The following is a 25,097-nucleotide window of genomic DNA, read 5'->3' on the forward strand; positions in this document are numbered from 1 at the left end:
TACACAAGACTATATATAAAATAGACAATCAACCAGGACCTACTGGATAGCACAGGGAACTCTACTTGATATTCTGTAATAACCTATATGGGAAAAGAATCTGAAAAAGAATGGCTATATGTATACGTATAACTGAATCACTTTGCTGTACACCTGAAACTAACACAACATTGTAAATCAACTATACTCCAACATAAAATAAAAAAATTTTAAAAAGCACTGAGAACCATGACTGACAAGTGTCCTAGATGAGGGAGACATTGTAGGGTGGGGGACACGAATATGACTGGGACTCGGGACACCTGGATTCTGATCCCAAATCCATTGCTGATCCACTGGGGGACGTCAGGCTAGGCACAGGTGACACAAAGTGATACAGGTGGCCACTCTAGATATCTAAAGTTCTTTTCTAGTTTACAGAGCCCTCTCACATCTGTTAAGTAACTTACACAGCATAAATATCCAATGACTAGATGATCTTAAAGTTCTAGCTTTTCAATAAAATCCGATTCTCCAGTAAACACACACACACACATACACACACAATCTCATTATAGACAAATCACCATTTAACCTAATTGAGAAAAAAGAGAGAAAGCCCAAATCAACAAGATAAGAGAATGGGGAAACAATTACAGACACACATCAATTTAAAATGATTCTGAAATTACTTTGCCCGTCCTGATGAATTTGGGAACCTGGATGAAATGGGCGGTTTCTCGCCCTCTGTCACGCACCATCGCGGCGGCCTCGCCAGGGAGGGCGCTGCATCTTATTGCTTTCTGGCAAGTCATTTCCCTGTGAATCAACCAGACCTCAGAGTCTGGTTTCTGAAACGCTTATACTAGCACTTTAACCCAGAGCTAAGATGTCAGAGTGGCGTGGCAGGAACTCGGCTCTTCCGCTGGGATGGGAACCTGATTATCAGAAGACTTGTTTGCTGACTGCCCCTCTGACGGCAACTGCCCACCCACCCTCTTCTGACGTCAGCGTTATCTGCCACGCTCGGGCGCCCAGCTCTACAAGGAAAAACAGTCAAGTCCCTGGTCCTGAGAATCCTGCCTGTTAGACCTGGGAGGTCTCACCCTGTCGGAGACTGGTTAGCTCTAGTCCCTCCTTTATAGATGAATAAAGTGAGGACAAGGGGAATGATGCAGTTGTCAAGTTGAGACTATTTTCATTCATTTTGTGCTCTTTCTATTACATTATCTTTAATGATACTAATATTAATAATAGTAACAACTGATATCTATTGATTTGTGTACTCCTTTATCTCCCCTTAACAACCCTGTTATGTAGGCGGTCATTGTGCCATTCCCATTTTACAGAAACTGAAGCACACAGGGATTAAGTAACTTGCCCAAAGTCACACAGTTTGTTCATTAGTAAATAGCAGAGTTGAGATTTGATCCCACGTAATCTGACTCCAGAGTCTGTACTCTTACCTCCATTGAGTACTCCAAGACTTCTTGTATTATTCTGAGATAATATAGGTCTCGGACTATGGGTATAAAGAAGACACTAGGAATGGTAATTTTTAAGAATCCCAAGAGACATAAGAGAAACTATGGTTTATTTGACATTCACCGTGTGTCAGTCACAGTTCTGTTTTTTTTTAATTTAATTTTTATTTTATATCGGAGTATAGTTGATTTACAACGTTGTGTTAGTTTCAGGTGTACAACAAAGTGATTCCGTTATACAGATACATATATCCATTCTTTTTCAGGTTCTTTTCCCATATAGGTTATTACAGAATATTGAGTAGAGTTCCCTGTGCTATCCAGTAGGTCCTTGTTGATCATCTCTTTTGTTAATATGTATAGCAGTGTGTATATGTTAATCCCAACCTCCTAATTTGTCCCCACCCCTTTCCCTTTGGTAACCGTAAGTTTGTGTTCTGTGTCTGTGAGTCTGTTCCTGTTTTGTAAATAAGTTCATTTGTGTCATTTTTTTTAGATTCCACCTATAAGTGAGATCATATGATATTGTCTAAGCGCTTTTTACATGTATTAGCTCAGTAATGTTAAACCCAAATCAACCCCCCCACACACATAAAGAAAAAGCACAGGGAGTGTGCACCATCCTCATTGACAAGATGGGGGAAAGGTTCCGTAACTGGCTTGAAACCGCACAGCCAGTGGAAATTCCGGGTTCGGAGCCAGCCCATCTGAGGAGCCGGGGCAGCATTCCTCCCCGCCAACCACACTCCACTGCCGGTTGGCCCGGTTACTCATTCCGTCCTCATAGTACCTGACACACAGGTGTCCCTTCCAAACCACTCACTTGCTTTTCTCCCGTGAGAAGAGGAGACCGATGCTCTTACGCAGTTTGCTAAGGCCCATGCAGGGAGCTGGTGGCAGCCCAGCCAGGGGGCCAAGGCCCGTGATGCACCGTTTTCGCTCCCCGGGCTTTGGTGCTGCGGTCCAAGCTCAGCCCCTGCCGCAGAGCCTCCCACGCGGGTCCCGGGTGCGCGGGGCTCACCTGCGGTTCCGCGGGCCCCGGCGGAGCCTGACACCGCCCCCTGGCGGCGGGTGGGCGCCGGCGCAGAGCACTCCCGGCCCGCGGCGCGGCGCGCTGATTGGCCGGCGCGGATTCGGGCAGCTTCCCGGGGGCGCCGCAGGCCGCACCACCCAGCCCTCGCACGGGGACGCCGGCGCGCTCTCCGGGGGCTTCCTCTTCCCTCCGGTGGTGTCCAGGTTCTGCGTCCGCCAGGGTCCAGGATGACAATCCGACACCAAGGTCAGCAGTACAGGCCGAGGATGGCATTTCTGCGGAAGGTGAGCGCGGCCCCATCACCTGGGCCCGGGAGGGGCGCGGGGACCAACTCCGGGAAGTGCCGGCGGCGATGTGGGCAGGGGCGGGGGGCAGCCCTTGTGGTCTTAATAACCACAGGATCTCAGTTTCCAGGCTGCCTCTTGGTCCATGTAGGGCGGTGAGGAGCCCGTTACCAGAAGCTTCCTCCCCACTGGGGCCGCACTGTCCTGGGGGTGTTCTGCCCTCCATGCTCTTGTTCCCAGAGGCTGCCTGTAACCCCAGTGACCTACGGAGGGAGGGGGAGCCTGCACACCTGCACAGGAATGCACGGGGTATTGCCCTTCTTTCTTTCCCCGGCTCCCTTTCCAACCCCTACGGCCACTTCCGGGTGTCAGTCCTCCCACTGACACTACAGCGGTAGGTTTGACAGTTATCCCCATTTTACAGGTAAGGAAACTGAGGCGAGTAAGGACCAGCGCTGGAAGAACGGTCGGTGTGATACAGTGAAGCTGGTCTCGCTACGATGCTAGGAACATAAAGTACAGAGTCTAGTGGGCAGGGGCTTCGGATTCTACTCCAGGAGCCGGGGAGGCCCAGCAGACCCTTGAATCTAAGACTGAAAGATGCTGCATCGGGGCTTCTGCTGGGCCCAGAAGAGGCGGAAGGAAGACCCAGGCGGCGGGAGCAGCGTGCATCAGAGCAGAGGTGTGTGCGAGTCTGGTGTGTTTAACGCAAGTTGTTCCTTGTTGCTGAGATTTTTATACACGGGGAGTGTGAGGTCAGGCAGGCAGGCAAAGATACATGGTAAAAATCTCCTGTGCCTTTCAAAGGTGTCTGATTTTTCCCAAAAGAAGCCGCGGAGGAATTTGGAGCAGGCAAGCAATGTCAGATTCAAGTTCAAAAGACCACTCGGCTGTGAGCCAGAGGAATGGATGGGGTCACTTTTCCCTGAGCTTAGAGAGTTTGCTCAGGGTCCTCCGGTGTCCACTCCAAGTCCAGCTGCTTAGGAAATGACAGGCTTGTGACAGGGCTGGGGGGAACGGTGCTGGTCAGAAGGGCCCTTCTTTCTCCTGTGGCTCCCAGGCTGCCCTCTCGGGCCCAGTGCCACCCCTACGTGGTCGTGACCACCAGCCCCATGTCTGATTTCTTTTTGCACAGCGTGGTGATGGGCGCCCAGCACGGAGGGTCCTGGGCTTGTTTAAGATCTGGCAGAAAGAGGCGGGGCATCCAAAGCCAGGAGCTTTACCTGGTGGAGTAGCTGATGACACACAGTGTCCGAAGAATGTGGCCTCCGGCACCTCCAGGGCTCTGTTCCTGGCCCAGGCTGTCATTTCCTGTGTCCCGGCAGCCCTGACCATCTAGGGGGAGGTGGGAAAAAACTTGCTGCAGCCCTCCGAAAAGCTTTCCTCTTGATTTAGGGAAACAGGTGGTCCTCGGCGAGGACTGCAAGGAATAGGGGTCATAATGAGGCTTTTGGGCTGATTTATTTATTTACTTATTGAAGTGCAGGTGATTTCTAATGTTGTGTTAGTTTCAGGTGTACAGAACAGTGATACATACATAAAATATATATGTGTATATATATACACATGTGGCCTTTCTCCGAGCCCCCCATCATCTCTGTGTTCTGTGTGCATCCCTCCTGCGGGTCTCCTTTCATCAGACACAGGAAAGACCCCCTGGCCCTTTCCCAACACACACACAGACACACACACACACACACACCGAATTGACCCTGCTTTTTCAGATTCTTTTCCCTTACTCTATAAAATACTGAGTAGAGTTTCCTATGCTGTGCAGTAGGTCCTTGTTGGTTAGCTCTTTTATATACAGTAGTGTGTATATGTTAATCCTAGACTCCTAATTTATCCTTCCCCCCCTTTCCCCTTTGGTGACCACAGATTTTTTTTTCTATGTCTGTGGGTCTATTTCTGTTTTGTAAATAAGTTCATTTGTATCTTTTTCTTTATTTAAGATTCCGTGTATAAGCGATACCATATGATACTTGTCTTCCTCTGTCTGGCTTACTTCACTTAGTGTGATCACCTCCGGGTCCATCCATGTTGCTGCAAATGGCATGATTTCATTCGTTTTTATGGCTGAGTAATAGTCCATAGTATATACATACACATATGTATGCGTGTGCCACATCTTCTTAATCCGCTCCTATGTCGATGAGCATTTGGGTTGCGTCCATGTCTCGGCTGTTGTGAATAGTGCTGCTATGCACGTTGGTGTGCGTGTATCTTTTCAAATTATAGTATAGGGTTGGGCTGATTTAGAATTGCTGGTATCATTTATACAATGCTCCCACAACAAGCATTTATTAAGCACCTACTATGTGTCAGACATCGTTAGATGCTGGATAACAAAGACAGTGGGGCCGTGGTCCCTGTCCTCAAGTGGCTTCTAGTCTAGTAGTGGGAGGCGGTCACGTACACCAACCCTGTGGCACATCACAGGTGCAATGGCAAATGCCTGGAGGGTAGAGGAAGCGCCCTTGCAGGCATTCACCTTATCCTGGGTGGAGTGTCACAGAAGGGTTCTGGAAGATTTGGTGGTGGCTTAGCTGGAGCTTGGAGGATGTTCTTGAGGCCGGAAGAGGACCAGGACACAGGAGGAGGGACGTGCATAGCGCCGTGGATCTGTGGCCTGTGTGTTATTGACTGGGGCCCAATGGCGATGGCCAACAGGCAGTTCTGTTTCTAGAGGGAGGCTCTGGAAGACTTGACAGTGGTTCTCAGTGGTTATTGGGGATGTAACAAAAGTTATATCGAGGCTGGATGCAGCTAAGAGGCCACATGGTGGGGGGCTTGGGCATTTGGGCTGTGGACGGCAGCGCTATAGTTGGGACACGAGCCCTTATGAGGAAAGAAAGATCACTGCTTACAGCTTTGCACAGCAAAGGGCGTGATGAGTCTTGTCGGCAGGGAGCCCTCTCTGGTTTATGGGAGCTCCGCTCGCTGAGATCTCGTGGAGAGTGACAGCCACGTAATGTGAGGAGAAACCATGACTGTGGGCAGACGGATGTTGAAGCCATGGCTTCTGATACTTTTAGTGACTGGGTTCCTTGAAATGCTTGATGTCATACCTCAGTGAGCTGGAATCTGAGAGTGGAGACGCTAGGCCTACTGTGGGGTCTGACAGGCCAACGATGACCTCTTGTTACAGCCGGGAAGCTGAGGCTGTGGTCTGGTCAACTGTGTGTGTGTGTGTGTGTGTGTGTGTGTGTCTGTGTGTTGGGAAAGGGCCAGGGGGTCTTCCCTGTGTCTGATGAAAGGAGACCCGCAGGAGGGATGCACACAGAACACAGAGATGATGGGGGGCTCGGAGAAAGGCCACAGCATCATCCTTTCTGAAGAGCTTTAAAATCAAGGCAGGTTTTCTGTTGTTGGTGGACAGAGTTTCTGCTTAAGAAAAGGAGGTGGCTGAGGTTGCCTCTCTGAGAGCCTAGGGGTCAGTCATATTTTTGTTTTGCACTTTACATTTATTATAACTTTTTAAAAGGGAACCACTTAAGTGAATTTACCAAGGAAAATTATTCTGTGCCCTAATGGGAAGACTCCTGTCTGAGTCCATTGGGGCTGCTGTAACAAAATACCACAGCCTGGGTAGCTTCCAAACAACAGAAATTTATTTCTCCCTCTTCTGGAGGCTGGAGGTCTGAGATCAGGGTGCCAGCAAGCAGGGTTGGGCTCTGGTGAGGACCCTCTTCCTGGTCGCAGACTTCTGGCTGTGTTCTCACGTGGTAGAAGGGGCGAGGGAGCTTCCGGGTCTCCTTTATACGGGCACTAATCCCACACATGAGGATTCCACCCTCGTCACCCCACCTACTGTGGGAGATGATTGCTTTGGGGGTTAGGTTGAATCTGGGGGGGACACAAACGTTCAGACCATGGTAACTCCCTAAGAACATACATGGTGCACACATGTTCCCCTCTTCCTGGCAAACCCTTTGTGCAAAGTGGGCCCTCCCTGCTGGAAAGAAATTTGTCTCTGTTGGGTTTTTGAAAATAGCTCTTGTTAATCCCCTTTGAAGGGTTTCAAATTCTTTGTAGATTGGTTTTTTTTAACACAAAGGGAAAGGAATGAGCCTGCTGTTTTTTTGTTTTTTTTTTTTCATCAGAGGCGTTTACATTTCTAACTGGCAAAGCAGGTAAAACACCTAACTAGCTCCCCCTGATTCTCTGCTCAGAAGCTGGTGGCTTCACCCAACGAAGTACAGTATTTTCAGGAAGAGTTGTGTATAACTTGCAAAGCTGTGAGGGAGAGGATGGAGCTCTAAGCCCTGTCATCAGAAATGAGCGTAACAGGTGTGTGTGCGTGTGTGTGTATGCGTGTGTGCGTGTGCGTGTGCGTGTGTGTGTTGGGGAAGGAGTGACCCCTGCCGCCCCTCGGTCCCCGCCCGCGTCCGGGGGAAGCAGCCGCCCTCCGGCCACCTCCTGGGGTGTCCCGCGCCCCCTTCTCCGCTGGGAGCCGCTCGGTGCCCCCGCGGCCCGAGACGCCCCCAGGCCCCGACCTCGCAGGAGGCCAAGCACTGCAGCTCCGAGTGGAGCGGAAACGCGTCATTTCTGTTCCAGAAGGATCCCGCGAGCCGAGAGCGCGTCTGTGCGGACGGGCTCGCGCTGGGTCTTGCACGAGGAGCCCCGGGCGGCCCTGGGCCCCGGCCGGTCCCGCGGGCAGCTGAGGGGCCGGCGCTGGGCCCGGAGCGGCCGTGACCTTTGCCCCTGATCTCAGCCGCTTCTCGGGATTGTGGTTCTGCTGCCGGTGCTGGTTTAGCAGCAGGTGGAAATAGGACAGCCCAGCCCTCGGCGCTGACCTAGGACGTCGTGTGTCCCCCCTCCTCCCGCCCTGGGGACGTGGGGGGCCTGCCAGCCTCCGGGGTGGCGGGTGGAGTGTCTCCAGTTCAGGGCTCCCCGCCTGACCTTTCACCTCCAGCGCAGCCAGGTCAGTGTGCACCCACCCCGGCCTGGCCACATCGTGGGCTCCCTTCCAAGTCCACTCCCTCCAGGAAGCACCCGTTGACCATCCAGAAGATCTCCGCTCCCTCTGAGCTCCTGTGCAGCACCCGTACGCCCAGCTGCGGCACGCTTTATCCTGTGCTGTGTGTTCATCTCTGCCTGTCTCCGTATCTTGCTGCCCCGGCTCCCAGAGGACAGAGATTGTGTAGTTTATTGGTAGCGATCACACATTTGGCTCCAGAGGAAGCATCAGTTCAGTCGCTCTCTGTGGATTCGGTTGTCTGGCTGAGCTTTTCTCATGTAACCTTACTGGCTGACCCCTAAAGGGCATCATGTGACAATAACTTCTGTCACTGCCACTCCCACCCCGGATGTCACTGTTCCTGGATTGCCTTAGAGATGGTAAAGCTGTTTCACATTCGGTATTTTCATTCGATCTTCACAACTGCTTGTTTAAGTAGGTGAAGCGGGTATTGCATATTTCTGCAGTGGATGAAAACCCTGAGGTTCAGAGAAGTTAGATGACTGGCCCAGGGTCACAGAGCTGACATAGAAAGCGTCCGAGAGGCTGGGAAGACCACTGCCCCGTTCAGACCACGGGTACCTTCATGCCTGTAAAAGGGCCTTGTGAACTGAGGGTTTATACAAGGTTACATGGAATTGGATGAACTGCAGGAAAATCGCTAGAGTAATACAGTGAGATAAGGAGGGAGCAATCGGTCTGGACGGCTTTGGACTAGGTGGGCAGGAGTCAGGGCGTTGGTCGCATTTGGGGGGCCCCCGGTGGACGTGTAGCAGCAGGAGGTGGTGGTGTGAGGGGGGGCGGGAAGGGAGACCCGAGTTCCGAGGGCAGTTGTCTGCACACACGCTGACACCTGCAGCCCCGTCCCTCTGCTTCTGCTCTGCCCTCCCGCTGGCTGCCCGTCCGCCCTCCTCCCCCAGAGCTGGGGGCGCTGTTTCCAGTCGTCCTCTAGACATTGTGATGCCGATCCAGCAGCACGGCGCAAACTGAAATCTTCCTCTTCCAAGACAGGCCGCTTCTTTTGTGCTTCCTGCGCTGGAGCCTGGACACCTTGCAGTCATGTTCTCCTCCCCTCCGCAAGGCGAATCCAGTCTCCAGGGACCAGCATGCCCCCAGTCTCCATCCTCCCAGTCCTTGGGCTGCCACCTGAACTGTTGCGCTAACCTGCTTTCCGGGCTCCCACCTCTGCGTGCCCCCCTTTTTGTTGCCTTCTGTTATCTTGTGAATCAAGGCAAACTATGACGTTCCTTCCCGACAGATTCCACGTGCCCTTTGTCATGGGCTGAATTGTGTCCCTCAGCTTCATGTGTCGAAGCCCTAACGCCCAGCTTCTCAGACTGTGACTGTGTTCGGAGACTGTCTTAGTCCATTCAGGATAGCTGCGTGCTGGGCAGCTTAAACGACAGAAATCTATTTTCTTGCCGTTCTGGAACTTCAAGATCAAGGGGCTGGCAAGGTGGGTCTCATTCTGAGGCATCTCTCTTTGGCTTGTAGGCAGCTGCCACCTCTCTGTGAGTTCCCAGAGAGAGAGAGGGAGAGAGCAAGCTCTCTGGTCTCTCTCCTCCTGAGCTCTAATCCTATCAGATCCAGGCCCCACCCTTATGACCTCATTTCACGTTAATAACTTCCGAGAGGCACCACCTCCAAATACAGTCACATCGGGTGTTAGGGCTTCGATATATGAATTTGGGGAAGATGCCAACATTCAATCTGTAACAGAGGTAAAGCCTTTAAAGAGGTGATTAAGGTCAAATGATGCCATTCATTTGGGCCCTAATCCAATTTGTCTGGCGTCCTAATGAGAGGAGATTAAGACACACGGAGAGACACCAGGGGCACGTGGGCAGAGGGATGTCCGTCTGCAAGCCAAGGAGAGAGGCCTCAGGAGAAAACAACATTGCTGGTATCCCGACCTCAGACTTTCCGGCCTCCAGAACTGTGAGAACATACATTTCCGAAGTTTAAGCCCCACGGTCTGTGGTATTTTGTTACGGCAGCCCGAGCAAACTAATACACCTATGAAATGATCGTCCAGGCCTATTGGGTCCTAGGTCTCTTCGCTCTTACGTTGCATACCATGCATTTTTATCCTCTCACGCCTTTGCACATGTTTGCTCCTCAGTCTGGAACGCCCCTTTTCTCAGTGGCAGAGGCAAAAAATTCTCACCCAATATCCCATGTGCTGTCTTAGAGCCAACAGGCTACAAGCAGTAGTGATATGTGTGGTTTAAAGGCAGGTGCAAATTCTCCACTTTTGGTGTCTTCCCTGCACCGCGCTCGTGAAGGCGTGTGGACCATGGATGGTAGCAGCCTGCGTCCCTGAGTCATGGCATTGAGGGAGTGCCCTGGACGTTGCCGGGACAATGAATTAGCGTTTGCGTAAGAGAAACAAATCTTTGTTGTGTTAAACCTTTGCTACTGCAGCATAACCCAGTCCGTCCTGACTAACACACCTTCATTCACTGCTGGTTAAAATTGTCGTCTTCTAAGTTCCAGTTTAAATGCTGCTTCTTTCTTTAAAGCATGTGTAACTTATGTCAATTTGACACTTAAAGCTTAGTATTATGCTTAGTGATCCACACATAGCGTTAGTGACACAGAATGGATAAGACTATGAATTCGGGAGCCAGACTGACTGCGTTCATATCTCAGCCCTGCCATGTATCAGCAGCGGGACTTTTGATGAGTTACTTAATCTTCCAGGACCTTGATTGACATTTGTTTTTCTAGGACCTGCCAGAGCACCTGGTACAATAATTAATTGTTCAATAGTACCAGCTTGCTAGCCTCCTTCTGTTTTGTCTTGCAGACTGAAGCATCAGTAAAAGACATGCAGAACCAGAGATGGGGCTCAAAATGCAAAGCCAGAGGGTCCTGTAATCAGGGGTCCTTGTGACTTAACAGGTGATACAGCCTGTAGCTCAGGCCAGGCCAGGCCTGGAACAGACTGCAGTTTTCTCCTAAAAATTAACTCAGACTGGAGGGGTAGGACTCAGAGGGAGGAAGGAAAGATGCATCTGATCTTACTTCTTGAAACCACTTTCCCTGAGGTCACCATTTTTAGGTGTGCACCAACATGGTTTATGATTGTTTTTTCTACTAATGTGATGACTTACCTTGACTGACTTTAGTATATCGCATCACTTGCATTCCTGAAATAAACCCTAGCTGGATGCTTGATTTTATTTGCTAGTAATTTATTTAGGATTTTGCATCTAATATTCACAAGTGAGGTTTTTTTCCCCCTCCTGACACCAACCAGTTCTCTAATTCTCTGACACCAACTGGGTGTCTAACAATTCAACTCAATTTTGACACTGTCGACTGAAAGGAAAAAACGCACAACCTAAAAGTTGTGAGTTATGTTTTATTCTGGGACCTTACTGAGGACTATGGCCTGGGAGACAGCCTCTCACATAGCTCTGGAGAACATTCCAAAGAGGCAAGGAAGGAGTCAGGATATAGAGGAGTTTTTGCTGAAAAAAAAATTGTGTAGTCGAATGTCAAAAGATTACTGCTAATCACAAAAAAACAGACGCGTCAAGTAAATGATTTTAGTCCTTTTCTATGTATGGGAAGATGCAAGGGTCTGGGCTCATTGAAATTCCTTAGATCTGCATCTTAACCCTCTGGGGCCAGTAGCCTGTTTTTCTGCATCCGGTGTTCCCCTCAGGGCAAACCACCAGGGTGGCCGCAGTGCGGCAGTGGCTGACGACTTGGCTGCGGGCACCATTCTTTGCTTGCTGAAATGGCTGGCCACTTTTTTTTGTCTGAAATACTAATTACCTGGAGTTAGGTGTAGGGGGCTCAGTCCCACAAGACCACCCCCACTTCAGACACCAGTCCCAGGCTCAGGTCGCCAGTACTTCTGACCAACTGGCCGTAAACTGGGGGCTTCCACATACCCGCCCCCCACCCCACCCACCAAGTTTAGATATTTCGTCAAACGACTCAGGAACTCAGGGAAGTGCTTTACTTACTGCTACCGGTTTATTGTAAATGATAGGGTTCTGTAATAGGCAAATGGAAGAGAGGCATAGAGCAAGATATGGGGGTGAGGTAATGCTTGGAGCCTCCATGCTGTCTCCGGGCAAGTCACCCTGCTGGTACCTTGATGTGCTCACCAACCCAGAAGCACTCTGAACCCTGTCGTGTAGGAGTTTTTATGGAGGTCTCATGATGAAGACACGATCGATTGAATCTTTGGCTGTCGGTGATTAGCTCAATCTCCATCCCTCTTCCCTCCCTACAGTTTAGGGGGCTGGGCTGGAAGTTTCGATCCTCATCAGGCCTCTTTCTTTCTGGTGACCAGCCCGAAGGGCCTCCAGGCACCAGCCACCCCATCAGCATACAAGAGACACTCGTGTTACCCTGAGATTCCAAGGGGTTCAGAGCTGTGTGCCAGGAACCTGGACAAAGGCCAAATATTTATTTTTATTATATCACAACGTGAGTGACTGGCCAGTGATTTTTCCTTCTTGTAAGATTCTAGTCCAATTTTCTATCAAGGTTATGTTGGCCACATAAAGAGTTGGGAAGTATACTCTGTTTTTCTGTTCTCGGGAAGAGTTTGTGCAAGATTCGTGTTATTTAAATATTTGCGAGAACTAACTGGTGAAGCCATGTATGCTTGGAGTTTTCTTTGTGGGAAGTTCTTGAACAACTTCAATCTATTTATTAGATATTAGATATTAAAATGTTCATTTTCTTCAGTGGGCTTTGGAAAGCTGCATTTTTCAAGAAAATTTTCCTTTTTGTCTGAAATTTCAAAATTTTAGTGTGAAGTTTAAAAAATAATATGTTTATTAATCCTTTTGATGTCTGTAGGCTCTGTAGTGACATTCTTTTTCATTTCTAATATTGGGAATTTGTTTTGTTTTTGTAGGACGGTATTGTTAGTTTACCATTTAACGATATTTTCAAAGAGCCAACTTTTGATTTTGTTGATTTTCTCCGTTGTATATTTGTGTTCTACTTCACTGTTTATCATCTTTCTCATTTACTTCCTTCTATTTTCCTTATATTTAATTTGCTGTTCTTTTAATACATTCTTGAAATAGAAGAATAAATCACTGATTTCCAGCCTACCATTTTTCTAACGTGTACATTTTTTTTTGATGTCTTTCTTCCAATGAATTCTTTTTTTTTTTTTTTTTTTAGTATTTATTTGGTGGCACCAGGTCTTAGTTGCGGCTCTTGGGCTCCTTAGTCGTGGCATGTGAACTCTTAGTTGCGGCATGCATGTGAGATCTAGTTTCCTGACCAGGGATGGAACCTGGGCCCCCTACATTGGGAGTGTGGAGTCTTATCCACTGCGCCACCAGGGAAGTCCCTCTAATGTGTACATTTTTAAGGTTATAAGTTTCTCTTTGTGCCCTGCATTAGCTGAATCCTGTGAGTTTTTATATAAGTTATGTCTTTATTATCATTCAATTAAAAATATTTTCTAATATCTGGGGGTTTTCTTTAGTTTATGAATTATTTAGGAATATATTTTAAAATTTCCAGACAATGCATATTATCTTTTTATTACTGATTTCTAAGCTTAATTCCACTGTGGTCAAATAACATTCTCTGAATGATTTCAATGTTTTGAAATTGGTTGAGGCTTTCTTTATAATCCACTATACGGTCAATTCTGGTATATGTTTCACTTACACTTAAAAATGTAAATTCTGTCATTGTTGAGTACAGAATTCTACATATAGCCACCAGATCAAGTTTGTTAATTGTGTGTTTTATCTTCTATATCCTGATTGGTCTTTTATCTGCTGGTTGTATAAGCTATTGAGGAAAGTGTGTTAGTTTTTCGCTATGATTGTGGATTTGTTTCTTCTTTGTTTAATTTTTGCTGTATGTATTTTGAAGTTATGTCATTGAATATGTACAGATTTGTGACTTGTTATCTTCTTGTTGGATTGACCCATTATGATATTTCTTTAGTTCTAGTAATGCTTCTTGCCTTAAAGTCTTATTTGATACTGGTATAGATACACTTGATTTCTTTTTGCTAGGGTTTGTGTAATCTGTCTTTTCCCGTCCTTCTACTTTAATCATTCTGTCTCTGTATATTTAAAGTGTTTCTCTTAGAAGTTACATGTTTTCTTTTTCTTTATCCCATCTGACAATCTTAGTCTCTTTCTTGTATTATTTAGTCCATTTACATATAAAGTAACTGCTGATATAGTTGGATTTATTCCTACTTTTCTATTTTTTTTTCTATTTTTTTTTCTTGTATTATTTAGTCCATTTACATATAAAGTAACTGCTGATATAGTTGGATTTATTCCTACTTTCTATTTTTTTTTCTATTTGGCTAATCTGTTTTATGTTCCATTTTTCTTGCCTTCTTGTGGATTAATACAATATTATCTCTTACTCTGTTCCCCACCCCAAACTTGTAGGTTATATGTTCTGTTATTATACATTATTTTCTTTTAGTTGTTATCCTAGAGATTAGACAATATGTAATCTTGTCTTATTTCTGTCTAATACAATTTATTACTTTTACCAGTTTCCCAGTACTGCTAGAACCTTAGACAACTTTAGCTTTCCTAAAAGTTTCTCCCTTTCCTCTTTTTGTGTTGTTTCATACATTTTTAGTTCTACACATAAATTTAACTCCACAAGACATGATAATTGTTGGGTTGACATTTAATATTTGTTACTAATTCCCCATATTTTTATCCTTTCTGGTATTTTTCATTCCTTCCTGCATTTCCATGTTTCTGACTAGGATGATTCTTTTTTTTTTTTTTTTTTAATGATTTAATTTATTTTTGGCTGTGTTGGGTCTTCGTTTGCTACGCACGGGCTTTCTCTAGTTGCAGTGAACGGGGGCTACTCTTCGTTGCGGTGCACAGGCTTCTCATTGTGGTGGCTTATCTTGTTGCGGAGCAGGGGCTCTAGGCGCGCAGGCTCAGTAGTTGCAGCACGCAGGCTCAATAGTTGTGGCGCATGGCTTTAGTTGCTCCACAGCATGTGGGATCTTCCCGGACCAGGGATCGAACCTGTGTCCTCTGCGTCGGTAGGCGGATTCTTAACCACTGCGCCAGCAGGGAAGTCCCAAGGATGATTCATTTTCATTCTGCAGACCTATTGACAATGAATTCTCTCTTGCCTGTTGTGACCAGGAAATTATTTTTAAAATCTTTGCTGGTTGTTCTATGAAATTAATTAGCAGAAAAATTATATTTGGCCTTTCTCTTATGCCCCTTCCCTATTCAGACCGTTCTCAATCATAAAATTGGGGAACACTGTAATGCCTCTTATGGGGTGAAGGTCAAGGGCCTGAAAAACATCAATTGAGAATATATCAACAGATTGAAGGTGAGGGAGATCTCAGTAAAACGCATTTTGATTAGCATGTTATATGTACGTATATTTTAATCGAAATATAATATTCACTTAGAAAAGACAACATATACAGATCTTTCGAACATGTTTTCACAACCATGATTTTCACGGACAGAATGTGGTGCATATACTTTAAATCATTAAATTCTGTTTAAAGAAGCAGAATTTTGCATCGCAGGCACACGTTACTCACTGTTCAAGCAGATGGCTTCCTGAAGAAACCTGTGTGACTTTGCACTATGTGGCCCTCTCCATCAGACCTCCCTGACTGCCCCAGCTGTGATCTTGCTTCTTGTCAAGGTGCCCTCCACAATCCAGTTCACCTGTGCTTCAGGCAGACAGAGACAGGGTCTCCCAAGCAACCTTCTGGCTTCCTCTGCCCCCAGGGAGGAAAGTCTCTGTGTGACCACTCAGTAGCCTATCTTTCTGCCCCAGGTGCAACTTCACGGAGGTCCAGCTGGATGGCAGCTGTAAACAGAAAAGATTGAACCAAGTCAGTTGCATTGTACTCCAGCTCGAGAAAGAATATGGGGCGAGCATCTCTGAAAGAGATGTTCAAAGAGATAAAATGGTTTATCTTGTCTCTAGCACCATGGATGAGAGTGCTTTTACCCAGGAAAATGAAGATCTAGCTAACCTGACAGGTACATCTGTAGGGTGAAGACACCCAATGCCATTAAACTTGGGTATCATTCTTGTTCTGATTCCATGCCATGTGTCTCCTATGTGATATACCCATAGTATATGAATCTGGACTCCCATGTAGATCTTCTTTCAAGAAGGAACACACTGTTGGTGAATAAAGTTTGCCAGCTGCCTGATAGTTACATTTTTCACTAGAAAGGAATTACCTTACACGCCGGGTTTATACATTGGTCCCTTTTGAGTTTGGTTACCATTAGTGTGTCCTCTGGAGCCTGGTTATCTCTGTGCGAACGGTGTAGGTTTCTGGCCCAACAGGACGGAGGACCAGACACTGGAACAAGGACACTGTAATGTCTTGTTACTGTCATGCTTAGGCAGGTCCTGCTTGAAACTGCAGGTTTAGTAACATACTAGTAAGTCACTTCAAAGCTCCCCTTGATAGAGGTTTGCACCAAACCCATGAAATTGCCTTAAGAGCTTCTGTTGTTACTTCAGCAGCTCAGTCATCGTGAACAAAGCTGAAGACAGTCCCTGTACTCAATTTTATTCTATAATGTTAGGGCAAGTTTCGCGTGAACGTCACTTCATATATACATACAACATACTTAAGCGTTTCTTAGCTACATTCTGTTTATAGCAGGAAATGTTAATCATGTTTTACTAAAGTAGGTCCTTCAACAAATGTCCAAGGTTTGTCATTCAGAAGCCCTGAATTGTAGAATTTCCACTTGGAACGATCTGTGTTTTTCAAAGTAATTATTCCTATTGCTTTATGAATAATATGCTGACAATACGCTGATAATACTGGCGCAGTGATGTTAAGATGTTATTTACTGTCCATGATGTACGGAGGAGGAAGGGTGAGGAAGGTTCACTTCCTTTTCCAAATGTTAACAGCTGGTAGTACTTCACTATTTATGGACCAATTTCTCCAATGTCTGTAAAACTGAAACTATCCTTACTGAAGTCCAGTCAGGTGATTTTCAAAAAGTTCTGAAATGTCTTTTGAGAAGTGTGAGTGACTCTTGCACAGGCCTGTGCTCACGTGAATGATTTATGTCAGCGTCTCCCAAAAATGTGTTCTGGTCAAAACCGAGTTGGGGAGATATTAATAGGGTGTTACTCAAGTTTCTGTGGTCAAATGCTTGAGAAACGCCCGCCTAAACAAAGTTAGGTGAGTTCCATTACTGCAAAGCTTCAGAACAATTTAATATTCTATCAGTAACTGTGGCAAGAGACCGCAGTTCAAATCCCAGACTTGTCCATCTTTTATTTTCCCCTCAGGAACACACTGCGGTGAAAGTTTCTTTCTATGAAACATTCCCCCAACACAATCTTATAGTGTCAGAGAAGGTAAATCCGGTTCCCTAAAGAACATATGCCACAGTAGTCACACACAGTAGGACAGGATCACACAGTAGGATGGGATCCCACCCAGTAGGACAGGATCACACACAGTAGCATAAGATGATACATAGTAGGACAGGATCCCCCCCCTGCAGGACAGGATCCCACAGTAGAACAGGATGGCCGATACCATCCTCACTTTAAAATCGAGGGCACTGAAGTCAAAAAGTCTAGGCAGTCAGCACCTGTAGCGAGCGCGGTCCCGAAGAGGAAGAACCGCGGCCAGTGCTCCGCAGGGATCTAATCGCAGGCCCACTTCCGGGCGAGAGCTCGGTTCTGAGCCTCACCCACCCCGCCCCCCGCCCGGGGGAGGCCGTGCCGACCTTCCGGGCCGCCTTGTCCCCCGGCGCCCCGCTCCTTCCAGGGCGCAGGGCCAAGTCAGGCGCCCCAAGTCCTCCCCCCGCATCTGCCCACGACGAAACACGAAGACACACTTGTTTGTTTTAGCTACTTGACTGTTTTTCACACAGGCAGCCGGTCGTTCTCTCAGATACACCAAGACAAGCCTAAGTCACGTATTTTTAGGGCGGGTTTCACCACGGCTCAAGGAATTATAACGAGGAAACAAGTCCACAGCGCTGGGGGTTCGAGGGGCCGACCCCGATCCCCCACTTCGGGGAAGGGGCCCCAAGCTTCCGGGGTCCGCGCCCCCCACCAGCTCCCCGCAGGAAACCCACACCCAGCTGGCACCCGGGCCCGGAGGGGCGGGGCTGGGAATGGCCGCCGGCGGAAGTCCGCCTCCGGGAGCCTGCGCTTCCTCCCTAGGACTTTGGAGGTATCCGCGCCTCTATGGTCTGGGCCGGGCCCGGCCCCTCTGCGGGAAGGGAGGGGGCGCTGGGGACCGCGGAACCCTTGCCTGCCCTTTCGTGTCTGTGCGCACCTGGAAGCACTGCTAGCAGAGCGGCGGAAATTCCCCTTATCACGATGTTTAAAAATGGAGATGCGGGAACACAGTAGGGTACCCCCAAACTCCCCATCAGTTTTCTAGCCGGTTTTTTTTTTACCAGTGCAGGCGCACATCCGTTTTTTAATGACGTGAAGTCTAGCTTTTATGCAATCACACAGCTGAAATGACGCTAAATAATTTTTTTTAAAAAAGGTTTTACACTGAAGTGCCTTTTGAACGTGAACCCCAGCTTGGGTGCTGGACCTGCGGCTCTTGTTTTCTTCTCCCAAACGCAGCCCTCTTCACCCCTAAAACGGCAGGGATGAACGGGCACACCTGTCCTTCCCTCCCACCGGGGCCCCCTCTGGCTCACCTGTGGATTCAGAGGGTCACCTTAACAACTTTGAGTACCCTCTTATTTGGATGTTCTGGTCTAAAAAGGGAAAACTATGCACGTACAAATACAGAATCTAGGACAAATTAGAATTGTCTAGGTATAAGATATGTAATAGCACCCAACACAAACAAGGGCGTGATGAAATTAGTTCATTCTGGGCAAACGGAATGTAAATATGTAATCCTGCTGAAAAACTGCTTGGCGCTTTGTGTCAGAAGCCATTGAAGAAGTAAGTTCAGACTCTGACACATGAGATAACCATCTGTGGAAAACTCATCCCAGGCCAACAATCCGAGAGAGAGGAAAAGCTGCATTTCTGAAGTGACTCTACCATGGACAGCTGTTGATTTTGCTTGCCCAGCACCCAGTTTTCTCTGTTTCTGGTTTTAACACCATGACTTTTCTGTGGGAAACCAGCTAGCTCTCAGTGCACGACTGAGGCGGGCACAGGACGCAGTTCCTGGCCGATCCGAGGACCCTGGCATCGCATGGAGGTGAGGTGTGAAGTCAGAGGCCAGGCTGCCTGGGTCCCAGTCCTGGCTCTGCTCTTAATAGGGGCAAAAACTTCAGCTTGTTATTTTTTCTCTTTACTCATTTAAAAAAATTTTTTTAAATTTTATATTGGAGTAGAGTTGACTTACAAGTGAGTCATACGTGTACCTCTATTCTTTTTCAGGTTCTTTTCCCATATAGGTTATTACAGAGTATTGAGTAGAGCTCCCTGTGCTCTACAGTAGGTCCTCGTTGCTTATCTATTTTATATACAGTAGTGTGTGCATGTTAATCCCAACCTCTTAATCTATCTCCCTCCCCGCCTTTCCCCTCTCTTTACTCATTTGTTGCCTGGGGGTCTTAATAATAGACAGCTACTCCTAGGTTGTTGCGAGCCCTCAGTGAATGGGCAGGTACACTAAGGCCTGTTATGCGAAACCATTATGATTTCATCTGAGCGGGCTCTTACCACCTTTCTGTTCTTTCCTTTTCTTTTTTGCCTTCCACATACTCCCACACCATCCACTGCACTATCCCAGAATTATATTTTATGTCTTTCTTTTCTACTGGAGACATCTTCAAGGCAGGACCGTGTCTTATTCACCGTTATACCACGGGTGCTTGACATGGTTCCCAGCCCAGAAACGGTGCTCGGTCAAGGTTTGTTGAACAAAACTGAATACTCCCTGACACAGAGCAGAGAATGCTGGGACAATGAGTGAAAATGTCATGAATCCTAGAGGAGAAACAAAAGGGAAATGGCAAAAACCACATGAAACTGGAACAGTTTTCTTAACAAAAGAGGTGTGATCCCTGGAGGTTGCAGACTCCATTTCTTCCTGGCCCTGGACTTGCTCTCTTATGGTGGGCAGGTGAGTTCCAGCAATACACTGGTACCCAAGACTGACTTTCTGAATTCCTGCTTCTTTTTTTCTGCCTTAGAACCTATTTCTTCCCTTGGCGACTGGCAGGCGAAATAACCACCGCCTTCAAGGAAATCAAATCTACCCGCAAGATATCAGATACCACCCTGCAAGCCCAACGTTCATGCGCAAAACTTCACACATACGATGCAGAGTGAAGAGTGTGCTTAAAAGGGCAGGCTTCCTTAGGTGCATGGAAGAGGTGGATCGGGGCAGCCAGAAAACCCTTTCTAAGGGGTGATTGCCCAGCCTCTGAAGGTGATATTGGTTGAGTGATACCAGCCATACAAGACTCCCTTGGAACCACACCCATCTGAGACTCAATAATTCTCAGAGTCGGAAGAGATGCAACCATTGAGTGTAGTGTAGGTCTTGTCTACAACATCCTAGATCATGGCCTCTTAAGCTGCAAATATTCCAATGACTCCCCGTTCCCTGGTCCATGAGATTACCTCTGAAGTTTCTGGAACAGTTTTAGTTGCTATAAAGTTTTTTTGTTGTTGGTGGTGGTTTTTTTTGTTTGTTTGTTGTTTTTGCGGTACGCGGGCCTCTCACTGTTGTGGCCTCTCCCGTTGCAGAGCACAGGTTCCGGACGCACAGGCTCAGTGGCCATGGCTCATGGGCCCAGCCAGTCCGCGGCATGTGGGGTGTTCCCGGACCAAGGCACGAACCCGTGTCCCCTGCATCGGCAGGCAGACTCTTAACCACTGCGCCACCAGGGAAGCCCCTAGTTGCTATAAAGTTTTCTGCTCAGTCTTTATGTAACGATGCTCCAGTTCAGGTTTTGCTAATCCTTAGCAGTTTTTGGTGCTGCAAAATGAATCCAACAGATACAGAAGGATCTTCACCTCCCGTCCAGTGATTCTGTGGTCACTGATGTCACATTAACGGGAGTATTTACACCTCAGAAATTGGCAGTGCCACAGTCAGATCTACCCCCGCCAGAACCAAAACCCAAACCCAGAGACCGCTGCTCACAAGCTGCTGGCTGAAACTCATCGATTAGCAGGGGACGTAAGATGTTCACCAATGATGTCCCACCCAAATTTGTGCGTGAAAAAATGCCACGGGGATGGCACCAACTCAGTGGTGAAGGAATGGGGAGGAGGGAGGTGTCAGCAGAACACCTGGTGGGAAAGACCTGGAGGGAGAAAATCCACCGCAGGCTGGTGAAAAAGCAGACTTCAAGGCTGGCAAGAGAAAGAAACTCCATGTTGAGGGGCAGTGACACTGCAGGTGACAGTTCAGATCGGGCCAGACTGGGAGAGAATTAATTTTATTAGGGAGGCGATAGGGAGCCGCTGAAGATTTTTGAGAAAGAGAGGGGGCCTCATAATAGCAAAACCTGGGGAAAATTATTTCTCTGAGCTTGCGCTTTAAAAAATTGAGGTATAATTCCCATACCATTCCAGTTCACCGTTTTCAAGTGTACAGTTCAGTCCTTTTAGTCTATTCACAAGGTCGTGCAACCATCACCACTGTCTAATTCCAGAACATTTTGATTATCCCCAAGAAGCAACTCCATACTCATTAGCAGTCACTCCTTCCTCCCCTAAAGGTTTGCACTTTTTACAAAACACCAAATTTGGTTGTCTGTAAAGTGACTTGAGTTTGACCCCAGGAGGGCTGTGTACCAAACATAAAGAGGGAAAGGGAAAGAGCAGGACTGGCTTTTCTAAGGTTCAGGTGATGTAACCAGACATTATCTATCTATCTATCTATCTATCTATCTATCTATCTATCTATCTATCTATCTATCTACCTACCTACCTAGAAAGAGAAGAGAGAGAGAAGAGAGAGCAGTATTAGACCCACACATGGGAGCCAAGAGCATGGGTGAAGTTGATCTTCAAATGCAGCATCTGGGTGATGTGGAAGCAATGGATGTCAGAAGAAAATTCTTTTTTTTTTTTTTAACATCTTTATTGGAGTATAATTGCTTTACAATGGTGTGTTAGTTTCTGCTTTATAACAAAGTGAAATCAGTTATACATATACATATGTTCCCATATCTCTTTCAGAGAAACTTCTGTAGTAACGAAATATAGAAATGATCCCTGAAAGTATAGTCTTAGAAGAAAATTCTTGCATGGGCTAATATTTTTATTTCCTTGGCATCTCCTGTAGCATTCATCTTCCTGTACCCTTCCAGACGTTGCTGTTCTGGGGAAACCAAGGGAAAGAGCAGAATGTGCAGGAACTTTGGAAAATCCCTTGCTTTGGAAAGCGCTAAGAAAGGCACTTGCTCTCCGTGGACAGAGGTGGCTGCTGGGGGCAGGACGAGGGACTGGGAACCCAGGGTTTTGGAGGCTGAGCCACCCCACCGGCAGGGGGAGCACCTGAGCATCAGTAGAGGACCCTGGCTGGCACGCTTTGGGTTTAAAAATCCTTCACAGGATGGGCATGTTTGACAGAAGAGGAGGATTTCAGTACGATTGATACAGATGGGGTGCACCAAGTAATACATTTTCTTGGGGTCTCTTCTCCTAAGGTGGGTCCCTCTTGCCCCTCTCCCCCAACCCTCCCCTATCACGTGTGGCAGGAATGGTTGGGGGCACGTCCATGGTGGCACCCAGCTCTTCGGCTCTTTTGAATGTCTGCCACGTGGAATCCCGTTTTGGGGTGGCTGGTCTAAGTCCAGAGAGGCCTCGCTTTGTAGGGAGCGCTAACTCCCACCCTGCTAGGGCTTCTCTGGTGGCGCAGTGGTTGTGAGTCTGCTTGACGATGCGGGGGGACACGGGTTCGTGCCCCGGTCCGGGAGGATCCCGCTGGGCCCATGAGCCATGGCCGCGGAGCCTGCGCGTCCGGAGCCTGTGCTTCGCAACGGGAGAGGCCACAACAGTGAGAGGCCCGCGTACTGCAAAAAACAAACAAACAAACAAAAATCCCACCTTGCCAGCCTTCAGGCTGATTGAGCTGTGTATTTATTTACGTTCACTTATTAAAGTCATGTGACTTTCAAATTGGAGGGGAATTTTGAATTCATCAAGTCAGGCTCTTTCTTATTACTGCTGAGAAAGTAGAGACTTGGAGAGATTAGGTAACTTGATCAGATTCACCCCTCCCACTAATTCAGGGCGACAGAAAGCAGGTCGGGGGTTGCCTGGGGACAGCGGGGGGGGGGGGGGGAGGGATCACAAAGGACATAAGGAAACTTCAGGGGGTAACAGATGTGCTCCCCGTCTTGACCGTGGGTGTAGTTTCACGGGGGTATACATGTATCGAAACTCATCAAAGTGTGCACTTCAGATACATGCAGTTTAGTGTATGTCAGTTATCCCTCAACAAACAAAGCTGTTATACAAAGTCTCACATCCGGTGAGAGGCTGAGCAGGGACCAGAGCACAGCCTGGAGGCCTTCACACTTCCCCTGAAGCCCTCGGCTTCTTAAAACGAAAGCCTATTGCAAGTTGTGAAAACGCCTTTTCCCATAATGCCATTTTTCCTTTTTTGAATTAAAAATTTTTTTAAAATATTGAAGTATAGTTGCTGTACAATATTATGTAAGTTACAGGTGTACAATGTAGTGATTCACAATTTTTAAAGGTTATACATCATTCATTGGTAGTTATTATAACATTTTGGCTATTATAAAGTATTCCCCATATTGTACAATATATCCTTATAGTTTGTTTGATACCTAATAGTTTGTACCTCTTAATCCCCTACCCATATTGCCCCTCCCCTCATACCCCTCCCCACTAGTAATCACTAGTTTGTTCTCTGTATCTGTGCGTCTGCTTCTTTTTTGTTACATTTACTAGTTTGTTGTAGTTTTCAGATTCCACATATAAGTGATATCACACAGTATTTTTCTTTCTTTGTCTGACTTATTTCACTAAGCATAATGCCCTCCATGCCCATCCATGTCGCTGCCAATGGCAAAATTTCATTTGTTTTTAATGGCTGAGTAATATTCCATTGTACATATGTACCACATCTTCTCTATCCATTCCTCTGTCGATGGACATTTAGGTTGCTTCCATATCTTGGCTATTGTAAATAGAGCTGCTCTGAACATAGCGGTGCTTGTATCTTTTCGAATTAGTGTTTTTTTTTCTTTTGGATAAATACCCAGGAGTGGAATTGTTGGGTCATATGGTAGTTCTGTTTTTAGTTTTTCTTTAATTGAAGCAGAGTTGATTTACAAAGTTGCAGCAATCTCTGCGGTACAGTAAAGTGACTCAGTTACGCACATATCTGCATTCGTTTTTTAAATGTTCTTTCCCATTATGGTTTATCCCAGGAGATTGGATGTAGTTCCCTGTGTTATATAGTAGGACCTTGTTCTCCATTCTAAATGTAATAGTTTGCATCTACCAACCCCAAACTCCCAGTCCATCCCTCTCCCTCCCCCCTCCCCCTTGGCAACCACAAGTCTGTTCTCTCTGTCTGTGAGTTTGTTTCTGTTTTGTAGATAGGTGCATCTGTGTCATATTTTCGATTCCACATGTAAGTGATATCATATGGTATTTGTCTTTTTCTTTCTGCCTTAGTATGATAATCTTTAGGTCCATCCATGTTGCTACAAATGGCATTTCATTCTTTTTTATGGCTGGGTAGTATTCCATTGAATATATAAACCACATCTTCTTTGTCCATTCATCTGTCTTGGTTATTGTAAATAGTGCTGCTATGAACATAGGGTGCATGTATCTTTTAGAATTAGGGTGTTTTTTTTTGTTTTTCTTTTTTGGATAAATACCCAGGAGTAGAATTGCTGGGTCCTATTGTAGTTCTGTTTTTAGTTTCCTGAGAAACCTCTATACTATTTTCCATGGTAGCTGTACCAATTTACATAATTGTCATTTTTAAAAGATCCATAGCTCCAAATTTTCTCTAATGAAAAACAGTACTGCCCTGAACAAAAAAAGTTACAGATGCCATTTACTAGTTCCAGCCTGACCTGCTCCACAGGTAGACAGAAGTGCACCCCACGGAGTTGGGAAGAGGGTGGGGCCAGAGGGAGGCGTGATCTTGTTCTGTTTTCCTGTGTTTATCTCTAGCCATGCTTGTGAAAAGTATCACCTCTGGGTGCATCCAATTCATCTAATTTAGGAGAAAAAAGATAAGGATGGGATTTTTATTCCGGACTGTACTTGGTGGTGGTACCTGGTAGCCCCTGCTGGGCCAAAATAGTTTCCGAACAATCCCCAGTTGATGAAGAAGCAGGAAACCTTCCAGAAAAGTTCCCCAAAGTTCCTCTTTTTCTCCCTCTCTCCCAGATCAAGCACTCAGAGCCACACCAGGT

At 46.8% G+C, this 25,097-nt stretch overlaps 1 long non-coding RNA gene and 1 pseudogene across 1 annotated transcript; one reads left to right on the forward strand and one right to left on the reverse strand.

The window, feature by feature from the left end:
• Positions 1–2,595: 2,595 nt before the first annotated feature.
• On the forward strand, positions 2,596–22,938 carry LOC149746805 (uncharacterized). Its single transcript, XR_016389080.1, has 3 exons — positions 2,596–2,780; positions 3,205–3,462; positions 19,866–22,938. It is a non-coding gene; the product is annotated as an uncharacterized LOC149746805 (long non-coding RNA).
• On the reverse strand, positions 21,838–21,919 carry LOC115803063 (small nucleolar RNA U3; annotated as a pseudogene).
• Positions 22,939–25,097: the final 2,159 nt, after the last annotated feature.

Source organism: Delphinapterus leucas, chromosome 19 (genome assembly GCF_059928025.1).
Source record: "Delphinapterus leucas isolate spDelLeu-1000000601 "Yukka" chromosome 19, BTC_Dleu_Yukka2, whole genome shotgun sequence".
Classification (NCBI taxonomy): Eukaryota; Metazoa; Chordata; class Mammalia; order Artiodactyla; family Monodontidae; genus Delphinapterus; species Delphinapterus leucas.